This window comes from Oncorhynchus mykiss, chromosome 9 (assembly GCF_057628025.1).
Source record: "Oncorhynchus mykiss isolate SJ-2025 chromosome 9, ASM5762802v1, whole genome shotgun sequence".
Lineage (NCBI taxonomy): Eukaryota > Metazoa > Chordata > Actinopteri > Salmoniformes > Salmonidae > Oncorhynchus > Oncorhynchus mykiss.
The window spans coordinates 47662209-47678387 of record NC_143030.1 but is presented as its reverse complement, the minus strand read 5'-3'; the positions used below and the strand labels follow the sequence as shown (position 1 = coordinate 47678387).

The 16179-nt window shown below is 43.0% G+C and overlaps 1 protein-coding gene across 2 annotated transcripts in view; it reads right to left on the bottom strand.

The window, feature by feature from the left end:
• Window positions 1–16179, bottom strand: part of LOC110532144 (semaphorin-3F) — a 117227-nt gene that overhangs the window by 39012 nt on the left and 62036 nt on the right. The gene's annotated exons all lie outside the window — the stretch shown is intronic.

The following is a 16179-nucleotide window of genomic DNA, read 5'->3' as shown; positions in this document are numbered from 1 at the left end:
TACTGTATTGGCCTACTGTAGGACGTCAGCAATAATCTAAATCTGAGGTTAACCGTGATGAGATGCTTAACCTGCTGAATCAAATTTTTGGGTTGTATTGTCTGTTACCCTCTCTTTTAATTTACACACAGTGTAGACTTGATTAGAAGTTGTGTGCAGGCCCTGGGTGTTTGGGGTATAGTAGTAGTAGTCCAGGCCTTGCAAATCAAATCAAACCACACAAAAAATGTATTAGTCACATTCTCCGAATACAACAACCTTACAGGGAAATGCTTACTTACAAGCCCTTAAACAACAATGATTTAAGAAGTTAAGAAAAACAATTAAAATAAGTGTTAAGTAAAAAATAGATAAGTAAACAAAATAAAATAAAAGTAACAAATAATTAAACAGTAGCAGTAAAATAACAAGCAAGGCTATATACAGGGGGTACCGGTACAGAGTCAATTTGCGGGAGCACCGGGTAGTCGAGGTAATTGAGGTAATAGGTACATGTAGGTAGAGTTAAGGTGACTATGCATAGACTATAAACAGAGAGTAGCAGCAGCGTAAAAGAGGGGTCTGGGTAGCCCTTTGATTAGCTGTTCAGGAGTCTTATGGCTTGGGGGTAGAAGCTGTTAAGAAGCCTTTTGTACCTCAACTTGGCGCTCTGGTACCGCTTGCCGTGCAGTAGCAGAGAGAACAGTTTATGACTGGGGTGGCTGGAGTCTTTGACAGTTGGAGTTTCTGACACCGCCTGATATAGAGGTCCTGGATGGCAGGAAGCTTGACCCCAGTGATGTACTGGGCCATACGCACTACCCTCTGCAGTGCCTTGCTGTTGGAGGCCGAGCAGTTGCCATACCAGGCAGTGATGCAACCAGTCAGGTCGAGCTGCTCTCGATGGTGCAGCTGTAGAAACTTTTGAGGACCTTTTGAGGACCCATGCTAAATCTTTTCAGTCTCCTGGGGGGGAATAGGTTTTGTCGTGCCCTCTTCATGACTGTCTTGGTGTATTTGGACCATGATAGTTTGTTGGTGATGTGGACACCAAGGAACTTGAAGCTCTCAACCTGTTCTACTAAAGCCCCGTCGATGAGAATGGGTTGTCACAATCAACTCCTTTGTCTTGATCACGTTGAGAGAGCGGTTGTTGTCATATTTCAGGCCTTGCATGCATTGAAACAGAGTATGTGAGTGGAGCGGAGCTGGAGTGGAGCGAGAAGTGTGCCCGATTTTACTGGAGTTTGGAGCGAGACTCCAATTTCACTCCAGTAGCACTCAATTCACGAGTTCAGGGCATGCCCACCCCATCATGCAATTGTAGTCTACTTGTGTGCTGCTATAGCCCCTTGCTTTAGCTACTATCATGGATTTCGCTCAATATTTTCATAAAGAAACTTCAAAGGCAATTATAGTCAATTAACTAATCACTGATCATAATCTTGATGTGATTGGCCTGACTGAAACATGGCTTAAGCCTGATGAATTTACTGTGTTAAATGAGGCCTCACCTCCTGGCTACATATCCCCCGTGCATCCCGCAAAGGCGGAGGTGTTGCTAACATTTACGATAGCAAATTTCAATTTACAAAAAAAATATGGCGTTATCGTCTTTTGAGCTTCTAGTCATGAAATCTATGCAGCCTACTCAATCACTTTTTATAGCTACTGTTTACAGGCCTCCTGGGTCATATACAGCGTTCCTCATTGAGTTCCCTGAATTTCTATCGGACTTTGTAGTCATAGCAGATAATATTCTAATCTTTGGTGACTTTAATATTCACATGGAAAAGTCCACAGACCCACTCCAAAAGGCTTTCGGAGACATCATCGACTCAGTGGGTTTTGTCCAACATGTCTCTGGACCCACTCACTGTCACAGTCATACTCGGGACCTAGTTTTGTCCCATGGAATAAATGTTGTGGATCTTAATGTTTTTCCTCATAATCCTGGACTATCGGACCACCATTTTATTACGTTGCAATTGCAACAAATAATCTGCTCATACCCCAACCAAGGAACATCAAAAGTCGAGCTATAAATTCACAGACAACACAAAGATTCCTTGATGTCCTTCCAGATTCCCTCTGTCTATCCAAGGACGCCAGAGGACAAAAATCAGTTAACCACCTAACTGAGGAACTCAATTTAACCTTGCGCAATAGCCTAGATGCAGTTGCACCCCTAAAAACTAAAAACATTTCTCATAAGAAACTAGCTCCCTGGTACACAGAAAATACCCGAGCTCTGAAGCAAGCTTCCAGAAAATTGGAACGGAAATGGAGCCACAACGAACTGGAAGTCTTCCGACTAGCTTGGAAAGACAGTACCGTGCACTATCAAAGAGCCCTTACTGCTGCTCGATTATCCTATTTTTCCAACTTAATTGAGGAAAATAAGAACAATCCGAAATTCCTTTTTGATACTGTCGCAAAGCTAACTAAAAAGCAGCATTCCCCAAGAGAGGATGGCTTTCACTTTAGCAGTGATACATTCATGAACTTCTTTGAGGAAAAGATAATGATTATTAGAAAGCAAATAACGGACTCCTCTTTAAATCTGCTTATTCCTTCAAAGCTCAGTTGTCCTGAGTCTGCACAACTCTGCCAGGACCTAGGATCAAGAGAGACACTCAAGTTTTTTAGTACTATATCTGTTGACACAATGATGAAAATAATCATTGCCTCTAAACATTCAAGCTGCATAATGGACCCTATTCCTACTAAACTACTGAAAGAGCTGCTTCCTGTGCTTGGCCCTCCTATGTTGAACATAATAAACAGCTCTCTATCCACCGGATGTGTAGCAAACTCACTAAAAGTGGCAGTAATAAAGCCTCTCTTGAAAAAGCCAAACCTTGACCCAGAAAATATAAAAAACTATCGGCCTAAATCAAATCTTCCATTCCTCTCAACATTTTTAGAAAAGGCTGTTGCGCAGCAACTCACTGCCTTCCTGAAGACAAACAATGTATACGAAATGCTTCGGTCTGTTTTAGACCCCATCATAGCACTGAGACTGCACGTGTGAAGGTGGTAAATTACCTTTTAATGGCATCAGACCGAGGCTCTGCATCTGTCCTCATCCTCCTAGACCTTAGTGCTGCTTTTGATACCATCGATCACCACATTCTTTTGGAGAGATTGGAAACCCTAATTGGTCTACACAGACAAGTTCTGGCCTGGTTTAGATCTTATCTGTCGGAAAGATATCAGTTTGTCTCTGTGAATGGTTTGTCCTCTGACAAATCAACTGTAAATGTTGGTGTTCCTCAAGGTTCCGTTTTAGGACCACTATTGTTTTCACAATATATTTTACCTCTTGGGGATGTCATTCAAAAACATAATGTTAACTTTCGCTGCTATGCGGATGACACACAGCTGTACATTTCAATGAAACATGGTGAAGCCCCAAAATTACCCTCGCTAGAAGCATGTGTTTCAGACATAAGGAAGTGGATGGTTGCAAACTTTCTACTTTTAAACTCGGACAAAACAGAGATGCTTGTTCTAGGTCCCAAGAAACAAAGAGATATTCTGTTGAATCTGACAATTAATCTTAATGGTTGTACAGTCGTCTCAAATAAAACTGAAAGCAGAAAAATGTATCCATGCTTTTGTTACTTCTAGGTTAGACTACTGCAATGCTCTACTTTCCGGATACCCGGATAAAGCACTAAATAAACTTCAGTTAGTGCTAAATACGGCTGCTAGAATCCTGACTAGAACCCAAAAATGTGATCATATTACTCCAGTGCTAGCCTCCCTACACTGGGTTCCTGTCAAGGCAAGGGCTGATTTCAAGGTTTTGCTGCTAACATACAAAGCATTACATGGGCTTGCTCCTACCTATCTCTCTGATTTGGTCCTGCCGTACATACCTACACTACGGTCACAAGACGCAGGCCTCCTTATTGTCCCTAGAATTTCTAAGCAAACATCTGGATGCAGGGCTTTCTCCTATAGAGATCCATTTTTATGGAATGGTTTGCCTACCCATGTGAAAGACGTAAACTCGGTCTCAACCTTTAAGTCTTTACTGAAGACTCATCTCTTCAGTGGGTCATATGATTGAGTGTAGTCTGGCCCAGGGGTGTGAAGGTGAACGGAAAGGCTCTGGAGATACGAACCGCCCTTGCTGTCTCTGCCTGGCCGGTTCCCCTCTTTCCACTGGGATTCTCTGCCTCTAACCCTATTACAGGGGCTGAGTCACTGGCTTACTGGGGCTCTTTCATACCGTCCCTAGGAGGGGTGCGTCACTTGAGTGGGTTGAGTCACTGATGTGATCTTCCTGTCTGGGTTGGCGACTTAAAGGTTGAGACCGAGTTTGCGTCTCTCACATGGGTAGGCAGACCATTCCATAAAAATTGAGTACTTCTCCTGTCCTATCCGGTGTCCTGTGTGAATTTAAGTATGCTCTCTCTAATTCTCTCTTTCTTTCTCTCTCTCGGAGGACCTGAGACCTAGGACCATGCCTCAGGACTACCTGACATGATGACTCCTTGCTGTCCGCAGTCCACCTGGCTGTGCTGCTGCTCCAGTTTCAACTGTTCTGCCTGTGATTATTATTATTTGACCATGCTGGTCATTTATGAACATTTGAACATCTTGGCAATGTTCTGTTATAATCTCCACCCGGCACAGCCAGAAGAGGACTGGCCACCCCACATAGCCTGGTTCCTCTCTAGGTTTCTTCCTAGGTTTTGGCCTTTCTAGGGAGTTTTTCCTAGCCACCGTGCTTCTACACCTGCATTGCTTGCTGTTTGGGGTTTTAGGCTGGGTTTCTGTACAGCACTTTGAGATATCAGCTGATGTACAAAGGGCTATATAAATACATTTGATTTGATTGTCCTGTTGGAAGGTGAACCTTCGCCCAGTCTGAGGCCCTGAGCGCTCTGGAGCTGGTTTTCATCAAGGATCTCTCTGTACTTTGCTCTGTTCATCTTACCCTAGATCCTGACTAGTCTCCCAGTCTCTGCCGCTGAAAAACATCCCCACAGCATGATGTTGCCACCACCATGCTTCACCGTAGGGATGGTGCCAGGTGTCCTCCAGACGTGACGCTAGGCATTCAGGCCAAAGAGTTCAATCTTGGTTTCATGATTTCAGATAATCTTGTTTCTCATGGTCTAAGAGTCCTTTAGTGTGCCTTTTGGCAAACTCTAAGCGGGCTGTCATATGCCGTCTACTGAGGATTGGCTTCCGTCTGGCCATTCTACCATGAAGGCCTGATTGGTGGATTGCTGTAGATATGGTTGTCCTTCTGGAAGGTTCTCCCATCTCCACAGAGGAACTCTGGAGCTCTGTCAGAGTGACCATCGGGTTCTTGGTCACCTCCCTGACCAAGGCCCTTCTCCTCCGATTGCTCAGTTTGGCCAGGCAGCCAGCCAGCTCCAGGAAGAGTCTTGGAGGTTCCAAACTTCTTCCATTTAAGAATGTTGGAGGCCACTGTGTTCTTGGAGACCTTCAATGCTGCAGAAAATGTTTGGTACCCTTCCCCAGATCTGTGCCTCGACATAATCCTGTCTCGGAGCTTCAACCTCATGGCTTGGCTTTTTCTCTGACATGCACTGTCAAATGTGAGACCTTATATAGACAGGTGTGTGCCTTTCCAAATCATGTCCATTCAATTGAATGTACCACAAGTGGACTCCAATCAAATTGTAGAAACATCTCAAGGATGATCAATGGAAACAGGATGCACATTTTCTAAAAACCTTTTTTCGCTTTGTCATTATGGGATATTGTGTGTAGATTGATGAGGGATTTAAAACTAAACAAAAATCGGTATTAGAATGCAAGGGTATATGCTGTTTAATATAACATGTAGCCTATTTGAAATTATGTTTACATTCACCTTTTCATGTTTATTCAAATACTTTTCATTCAAAGCCATAAGGTTTGGTTTCAATACTTAAAAACCAATTGGTAGGTCCAGGTAGTCCAAAAAATAGATTAATGGAGAGAATTTGGAACAGCAGGTCATTTTCCTGTGAATGCGGAGAGGTTTTTACGCTGCTCTGCACTGAATCAACACCAAAGAATGTACGAGTTCCCAGTGTTCCTACTTCCCAGTGTTATAATGGATCTATTTTATGTCACAGTGCAAGACTTATGTATATCAGAGTGGTGATTATGTTAGAGGTAGTTTGGGCAAGTCAGTCATCATACAGTATGTTAAGTTGTCCTATGTAATTATCATTCTGTTAATAATAAACTTCATATTACCTCTGGGCTCATCCTGACAATAATAACACTCCCTTAGCCCCAAACCATGTTAGGGCTGCACTGGAGGGAGACAGAGCGATATTTGGGGGGGAATTCCTTCTTTACCACAGTGGAATCTAGTTTTGTTTGTTTTTGTTTGTTTTTGCTGCGATGGCTGTGTGTGTGTCACTGTGCCATGGCCAAAAAAGCTACCAGATAGTCTTGTAACATAATTTAATAGTGAGGCACAAAACGTGGTCACATTTTCCACATGCAACATTAACTAAGGGGTGCAATAAGAATCAGGACTGCCCACAAATACAGTTAATAAAACTAGGCCCATGGTGCCAATCCTAGTCATCAACAGTGCCTTGAAAGATTATTTGCCCCCTTTCAAGTTCTCTGCTTTTGCATATTTTTTATACTGAATGTTATCAGATCTTCAACCAAAACTGGGTCATGCAAAGCTGGGTTATGCAGCAAGACAATGATCCAAAACACACAATCAAGTATACATGAAAATGGCTAAAAGGCAACACATTTGATGTTTTGGAATGGCCTAGTCAAAGTCCAGAGCTAATCCAAATTGAGATGTTGTGGCAATACTTGAAATGAGCAGTTTATGCTTGAAAACCCACAAATGTCGCTGAGTTAAAGCAGTTCTGCAGGCAAGACTGGGACAAAATTCCTCCACAGCGATGTGAGAGACAGATCAACAACTACAGGAAGCTTTTGGTTGCAGTCGTTGCAGCTAAAGGTGACAACCAGTTGAGTGTAAGGGGGCAATTACTTTTTCACACAGAATTGGATGTTGCATAACTTTGTTAATTAAATAAATAAAATAAGTATCCATTTTCCGTTATTTGTAAAAATAGAGAAAATCAGAGGGGGCAAATACTTTTTCACTGTACTGTATTTGCACTTACAGAAGTAATGTCAAATTCTCTAATATTACAGCCATTAGGTAACCACATTATGTTACCTATTATCTAAATCTAGGTAGATTGTTAGCTTTTTTATACAAAGTTGTCTGTCAATCAAACTTTGCAATAGTTTAGTCGGCTCTATGCCAGAGATGTGGACTCGATGACTTGGACTCGAGTCAGACTCGGCCCCACAGACTGCTGGACCTAGCCAAAGAGGTCTGGGAGAACCAACCAACCCTTCACAGCGTGGTGGAAAACGTGGAGAAGATGAGGGAGAGGATGAAGTTGATTTGGCCAGTGGTGAGAGAGCACATGGCCCAGGCGCAAAGAAAAAGGTACTGGTGCTGATGCCCACCATGGAGAGCAAACACCTGGCTACATGGTATAGGCCCTACGACATCGTTGAGTGGGTAGGCGACATCAAATATTGTGTCCGCCAACCGGGGCAGAAAACTTCTTCAGCTTTACCATGTGAATCTAGTGAAGAGGTGGCACACACGAGAGGTGCTGTGTGCAACGTGGAACCGGCCACAACAGAACCCACCCTCTGTCAAAGTTTCCATGGGGGAAGACTCAAGCCTGACCAAACGACAGGTGCTCCGACAGTTGGTCCAGCGGAATACGCCGGCCGTGTTCTCCGAGGAGCCGTGAGGAAAGGATCTCGTGGAACATTATATCAAATCAAATTTTATTTGTCACATGCGCCAAATACATTTCACCTTACAGTGAAATGCTTACTTACAAGCCCTTAACCTCTCTAGGGGGTGTGGGATGCTACCGTCCCACCTGGCCAACATCCAGTGAAATTGCAGAGCGCCAAATTCAAAAACAGAAATACTCATTATAACAATTCATGAAACATACAAGTGTTATACATCTTTTTAAATATTAACTTCTTGTTAATCCAACCACGGTGTCAGATTTCATAAATACTTTACGGCGAAAGCAAACTATGCGATTATCTGAGAACAGCGCCCGGCAGACAAATCATTACAAATAGTTAGCAGCCAAGAAGAGGAGTAACAAAAGTCAGAAATAGCGTTAAAATGTATCACTTACCTTTGATGATCTTCATATGATTGCACTCCCAAGACTCCATTTTACACAATAAATGTTTGTTTTGTTCGATAAAGTCCCTCTTTATATTCAAAAACCTCAGTTTTGTTGCTGCGTTTTGTTCAGTAACCCATTGGAACAAAACGCGGTCACAACAGACTGACGAAAAATCTAAAAAGTACCATAAAAGTTCGTAGAAACATGTCAAACTATATTTATAATCAAACCGGAGGTTGTTTTTGTCATAAATAATCGATAATATTTCAACCGGACAAAAGCTTCGTGAAATAGAAAAGAAAAACAAGAAATGCGCACTCCCGGTCACGCGCTGGATTCATGTCTGGAAATTTCCACTGTCCACTCATTGAACGTGGTGTTTCTCCCTCATTTTTCAGAGTAAAAGCCTGAAACAATGCCTAAAGACTGGCCACATGTAAAAGAAGCCATAGGGATCGTGAACTGCATCATAATTCTTTGTATGGTGGATAGGCTTTCAATGGAAAAACACAATTTCAAAATAAAAGCACTTCATGGATGGATTTTCCTCAGGTTTTAGCCTGCCACATCAGTTCTGTTATACTCACAGACATTATTTTAACAGTTTGTGAAACTTTAGAGTGTTTTCTATCCATATCTACCAACTATATGCATATCGTAGCTTCTGGGCCCGAGTAGCAGGCAGTTTACTTTGGGCACGCTTTTCATCCAATATACCAAATGCTGCCCCCTACCCTAGTGAGGTTAACCTGCTCCACTACAGCCCCTTCGATGAGAATGGGGGTGTGCTTGGTCCTCCTTTTCCTGTAGTCCACAATCATTTCCTTTGTCTTGATCACATTGAGGGAGAGGATGCTGTCCTGGCACCACATGGCCAGGTCTCTGACCTCCTCCCTATAGGCTGTCACATCGTTGTCGGTGATCAGGCCTACCACGGTTGTGTCATCGGCAAACTTAATGATGGTGTCGTGACTGGCCGTGTGGCCATGAGTGAACAGGGAGTACAGGAGGGGACTGAGCACGCACCTCTGAGGGGTTCCCGTGTTGAGGATTGCGTGGCGGATGTGTTGTCACCTACCCTTACCACCTGCGGTGGCTCGTTAGGAAGTCCAGGATCCAGTTGCAGAGGGAGGTGCTTAGTTCCAGCGTCCTTAGCTTTGTGATGTGCTTTGAGGGCACTATGGTGTTGAACACTGAGCTGGAGTCAATGAATAGCATTCTCACATAGGTGTTCCTTTTGTCCAGGTGTGAAAGGGCAATGTGGAGATGACATAATCTGTAGATCAGTTGGGGCGGTATGCAAATTAGAGTGGGTCTAGGGTTTCTGGGATAATGGTGTTGATGTGAGCCATGACCAGCCTTTCAAAGCACTTCATGGCTACAGATGTGAGTGCTACGGATCGGTAGTCATTTAGGCAGGTTACCTTAGTGTTCTTGGGCACAGGGACTATGGTGGTCTGCTTGAAACATGTTGGTATTACAGACTCAGACAGGGAGAGGTTAAAAATGTCAGTGAAGACACTTGCCAGTTGGTCAGCGCATGCTCGGAGTACACGTTCTGGTTTTCTATCTGGTCCTGTTGACCTGTTTAAAGGTTTTACTCACATCGGCAACGGAGAGCGTAATCCCAGTCGTACGGAACAGCTCGAAGCAAGCATAGAAGTAATTTAACTCGTCTGGAAGGCTTGTGTTACTGGGCAGCTCGTGGCTGTCCTTTCCTTCATAGTCTGTAATAGTTTGCAAGCCCAACCACAACCAACAAGCGTCGGGGCCGGTGTAGTATGATTCGATTTCAGTCCTGTATTGACGCTTTGTCAGAGGTCATAGCGAGATTTCCACACACATCCGGCAGAAAAAGTGTGTAAACAGCCATACCGGATACCAGAAGCCCGGAGGGCGGTGGTCCAGTGGGAATTGACGACAATGCTAGAGATGGGGGTACTGGAGGAGTCCCACAGTGAGTGGTCTAGCCCTATAGTACCGGTACCGAAACCGGACGGAACCGTCTGCAACGACTTCCGGGGCCTGAACGAGGTCCGTAAAGTTGACGCATACCCCATGCCCTGGGTGGACGTACTGGTCGCCCGCTTGGGGAAGGCGAGATACGTCAGCATCCTTCACCTGATATTAGGGATACTGTCAGGTGCCCGCTGGCAGCAGCCTCCCAGGAGAAGACGGACTTCTACACCCAGGGTGGGCTATACCACTACCAGGTTCTTCCTTTGGGGCTCCACATGGCCCCAGCGACTTTCCAGCGACTCATGGACCGCATCCTGTGCCCGCACCCTGAACTTAGTGGTAGGGGCCATTTATTTATTTTTCGGAACAAACTGCTGACTGAAGACGGGACGGCCTGGCATTTGTGAGTTTGAGTCCGTTCTGCGATAACATGGACTCTTAACAAACTTAGTTGCCCCTTGCTGAAGTTAGCGTTGGACTAGTAACCGGAAGGTGTCAAGTTCAAACCCCCGAGCTGACAAGGTACAAATCTGTCATTCTGCCCCTGAACAGGCAGTTAACCCACTGTTCCTAGGCCGTCACTGAAAATAAGAATTTGTTCTTAACTGACTTGCCTAGTTAAATAAAAGGTAAAATATAAAATACAATGGAATTTATTTTTGTATGCCAGTTGAGTTGAATCAACAAATCACATCACATACTGATGGGCACGTGTACTGCATTTACTTCCTGCTCTTACTTCCTGCTTTGCGCCTATGGATACACTCGCAATGGCTGCCAGTCCCCACCCATTATGCCACCATTGACTTGAATGGGGTCGCCTGTTCTATTCATTCCATTTATATGGCAGCACATGCAGTCAGGAGCGGAGTAAAGGAGAAAATGTGCATCCCCCAAAATATTTTGTCTGGCCAATTACCATCATCCAAAATTCCATGACCTTTACAGTCATAGGTGGTACAATCCTAAGAGCTAGCAAAGAGTCAGTGAGTGTAAGGGATTTCCTCCTCTTCTTCCGAAGAGGAGAGGCAAAAAGGATCAGAGGACCAATATGCGGCGTGGTAAGTGTCCATGGTTCTTTTAATACGAAAATGGACACATGAACAACTGAATACAAAAACAATAACCGTGGAATGAACGAAACCCAAAATAGTACCGTGTGGTGAAAAACACAGACACTGAAACAAACACCCACAAACACACAGTGAAACCCAGGCTACCTAAGTATGATTCTCAATCAGAGACAACTAATGACACCTGCCTCTGATTGAGAACCATACTAGGCCGAAACATAGAAATACCCAAATCATAGAAAAACAAACATAGACTGCCCACCCCAACTCACGCCCTGACCATACTAAATAATGACAAAACAAAGGAAATAAAGGTCAGAACGTGACAGTGAATGAGTGAGTGAGTGAGTGAGTCTTACAGATAATGTTTTTGGACATGCCAGATAACTGATCTAGACTATCCATAGGGGTCTCATGCTATACCTTGTACTAGTCTGGCCACTAGGCACTTATCAGCTTCCAGGCATATAGGGGCTCCTTGTGGAAACGTTCTTTATCTGATTTCTGGTGTGTTCCCTATTGCTAATGACTGTCTCAACAGCGTACCACTGGCCCCCCTGACAGGGGTCCCTTAGTTTTCAATCATTAGAAGCACTTGGAACTGTTTTAATGTCAGTTAGCCAAGTGCTGGCAGGTGGCCAGCTCTTTAGACAGAGACTGTTATTGCCACAAGGGTCCTTCAAGGGGTTGACTTTTTACAAAGCTGGGCCGGTCAAGTACTCATTTGGGCTGAGTCCCACAAACATTCAAGGGAAAGAAATGTAATCAGGCAATGCTTGGTTCTCAGCCACTGGACCTTGAGTGTCTGCCGGCTTTCTATCCATCAATGTTCCAATTAACATTTTATTTCCAAATAGAGCATTACCGAATATAACTATTTGGGACATTTGCATACTTTTTCAACTAGAAATAGTGTAATGCATTAACTCATACAATATATCTTGAACTCAAAACTACACAAGGGTCACCGGCTGCAAATTGCCATTATACTGAAGCTATAGATTTAAGTTGATAATAAAAAGCACACTCTTAAAACAGAGGATACAGCTAATGTAATCCATTCCCCGAGAGCCTGAACTGGGGTTAGTAAATACAATAAGCATCACATACGTACTGAATAATTTTTTGATTCTTATGACAAATTAAATTTGTAAAAGCAAAGTAAGCTAAAATGTTAGTTGGTCCCACATTTTTTGGCCTCTACATTTATGTGGTTCTTTTATATATACATCTTATTAAGCAGAATTGACTGTAATGTAATCTATCCTATAGCCATACACCCCATTACACTAAGATATGAACATCTTGTAATGGATTTTCTGCAAGAATGTTGTGGGAATAGCACAGCTAGCTACCAGGCTAGAAAACGCAACGACTATGGAAAGGGAAGCGTAAAGTATTTCATATTTTTCAGAAATGATTGGATTTAGCTCTTTCTGGAGTGATGTCATAGGGTTGATGTTACTCTTTCTGAAGTGATATCATATGATTGATGTTACTCTTTCTGAAGTGATATCATAGGATTGATGTTACACTTTCTGAAGTGATATCATCGGATTAGAGCCTGGCCGATATATCGGTTTGCCGATTTTATCGTCTGACATTGTCCTTTTCCTGCTACATCGGTATCGAACGATAATTCCACCGATAACCAATTTCGAACAAATAGGGTGAAAAAAAGGAATCTCATGCTTATCTGAACACTTGCTGCCATTCTCATGATGTGTCCTTGTTGTCACAATGTATAAAATCAACATTTGAAGCATAGTTATTGGACAATTGCTTTTTTGGATGGCAATTTATGAGAATTCAGTGTGGAAAAATGACACTTTAATTTCCCCGCTGTAAAACATTATATTGGCAAATATATCGGTATCTTTACGTTTTGTCCCCCCCAAAAATTAGACCCCAAAAAATATAGGTCGGGCTCTACATATGATGGATTTGACTCGTTCTGAAGTGAAATAATTAGAAGATATTCTTTCTGAAATTGTATCACTGGATATCAAGATGCAATGATGAGTTGAAGCAAGTGCATTAAAGCTGGGCTGGGCAACTGGCAGCCCTTTGGCCTGCGGATCAATTTCCAAAAATGGGTCTGTTTTATTCACGTTTTCAAGTACTGGTGATAAATCATGCATTTCGATTCTTGCATAGATTGTAATGGACACATATGATGGGTGTAAAATACTTTTTTGAAGGTTGTACTGATTATGATGAGCTAATGCTAAGCTATTTGGCAGCTATGTGTGGCGCCATGTTTGTTGACATTATACAATGCATTATGGGTGTCACGTAAAAGTCTGTCAGACCAAAGATGTTATTACAAAATGAGGTGAAGGGATGGCTCACTCATGTTTCGAGTAAACTTCCGCAAGTGAATGAAGGGAAGTGAATGATGATAGAAGACACACCCCCTTCAACATGTATACTGCAAACAGACCAAACTCATCTCCTCTTATTATCTTTGGTTGACGCGAAAAAACAAACATGGTGGCTCGCTACCCATCATCGGATTACCTTTTGATTTTTAGAAAGTGTTTGACACAACGTGTCAAAGGGCTAAATCCTCTTCCCAGATCTCGGTGCATTTTACACTAATTGACACAGTGGTTGTTATTCTTTCCCAATTAAAGTATTACTCACATTTGTGGAGAAGTGTCATGTGTCATTGTCACTCCAGAGGTGGTTGAGAAATCTGGGAAAGTTCCTTAGATCCTGCTATTGCAAATAGACTGGTCTGTGTTAGAGATCGATGGAAAATCCATCAAACACCAAGGATGAAGAAGAGAGTAAGTATGCTGCTAGTGCTTCTGTTTCAACAGAGGCAGAATGGGAGGACAAAGAGTGGACCAGACAAGTTGGTAGAAGGGTTTAAGGAGATACGGAACAATATTGCCGGACAAAAGGATGTTTTCCAAATGGATATTTGCACTTTAAAATTTGGACAAACATTTGGTGCATCCTTCCAATTATTCAATTATTTTCTGTGTGTGAGGTTGTTGTCTTCTCTGCCTGTAATACAAGTTTTCAGAACATGATCATGGGTTTGAATTTTATTGTGCCACTACACAGTCATTAAACTGATTCAGACACAGTGCAGGATAAACCAACTGAGACGGCAGTAGCTTCTGCAGTCTGCTTTGATAGAGTGTGTCTGGAACAAGAAGACAGGCCCCACTCTGCATAACAGACATGTCTGTCTTGCATGTTGAAGCAGGTCGTTGGAGCTGGGCCCTCGCATTCTTCAGGGGGTTTCCCTGTGCGTTTACTGAGCTAAACATAGCAACAATGGCAGGCTATTTCTGACAGACTGTCTCTCCGAAGAGGAATCTGTTTCACTGTCACCTACGCACACATAACCCAGGACAGCCCACCATCCTGTCACCGCTCTCTCCTTCACAGTGACACCTCTCCTCTTCCCTCCCTCAATACCCACACCCATGTCTGTCTCCATTTCTCATTCTCACCACTCTTTCCTCTTCCTCACACTCTCTCTCGCTCTCTACATAACCACAAAATGTACATCTTGCTCCCTTTCCCTCTAGCCTATATTTTAATCTCTCCATGGCTGTATTTTCACTAGCTCTCATCTCAAACTCTCTTTCCTTCTCCATCTTCACCAGATTTCTCCTCTTCCTTTCTCACCCCTCCATTCTGTGTGGTTCTAGCGTTCCATGGTGAGCTTAGACCTCCTGAGATGTGGGCACCACCAGTGTCCCTCTCTGCCCTGGCAGAGGGCCAACAGATCCTGTACCCCCTCCCCTGCACAGAGGGTAGCAAGGTGTGTCCCTTTGTATCACATATAGCAAATTCAGAGTGAGACGCAGGCACACACACATGCACACATAGCTCCACAGAGACATCGTCAGGAAGGAAGAGTGATATGTTCAGATAAAGAAACAAACAAAATGTATAAAAATTTCAGTCTCTCAATGTGCAAAACTGATAGAGACATACCCCAAGCGACTTACAGCTGTATTCGCAGCAAAAGGTGGCGCTACAAAGTATTAACTTAAGGGGGCTGAATAATTTTGCACGCCCAATTTTTCAGTTTTTGATTTGTTAAAAAAGTTTTTTTTTTAAATATCCAATAAATGTCGTTCCACTTCATGATTGTGTCCCACTTGTTGTTGATTCTTCACAAAAAAAATACAGTTTTATATCTTTATGTTTGAAGCCTGAAATGTGGCAAAAGGTCGCAAAGTTCAAGGGGGCCGAATACTTTCGCAAGGCACTGTAAATCACAGGCAGTGTCACCAGCAAAGCACCCCTCACACCATAACACCTCCTCCTCCATGCTTTACAGTGGGAAATACACATGCGGAGATCATCCGTTCACCCACACCGTGTCTCGCAAAGACACAGAGGTTGGAAACAAAACCGCAAATTTGGACTCATCAGACCAAAGGACAGATTTTTTGCCCCAAGCAAGTCTCTTCTTATTGTTGGTGTCCTTTAGTAGTGGTTTCTTTGCAGCAATTCGACCATGAAGGCCTGATTCTCCTCTGAATAGTTGATGTTGAGATGTGTCTGTTACTTGAACTCTATGAAGCATTTATTTGGGCTGCAATTTCTGAGGCTGGTAACTCTAATGAACTTATCCTCTGCAGCAAAGGTAACTCTGGGTCTTCCATTCCTGTGGCGGTCCTCATGAGAGCCAGTTTCATCATAGCGCTTGATGGTTTTTGCAACTGCACTTGAATTTGATTTGATTTGTTTAACACTTTTTTGGTTACTACATGATTCCATGTGTCATTTCATAGTTTTGATGTCTTTCCTATTATTCTACAACGTAGAAAATAGTACAAATAAAGAAAAACCCTTGAATGAGTAAGTGTTCTAAAACTTCTGACCGGTAGTGTATTTGAGAAAGAGCCTTTATTGTCAATATCGAAGAAAGGTATCCTTTTGCTTTTGGGCAACAGTGCACGTCAACGTTTGTAGTTCTAAATTACATTGTGTTCAAAGGGTGCCTG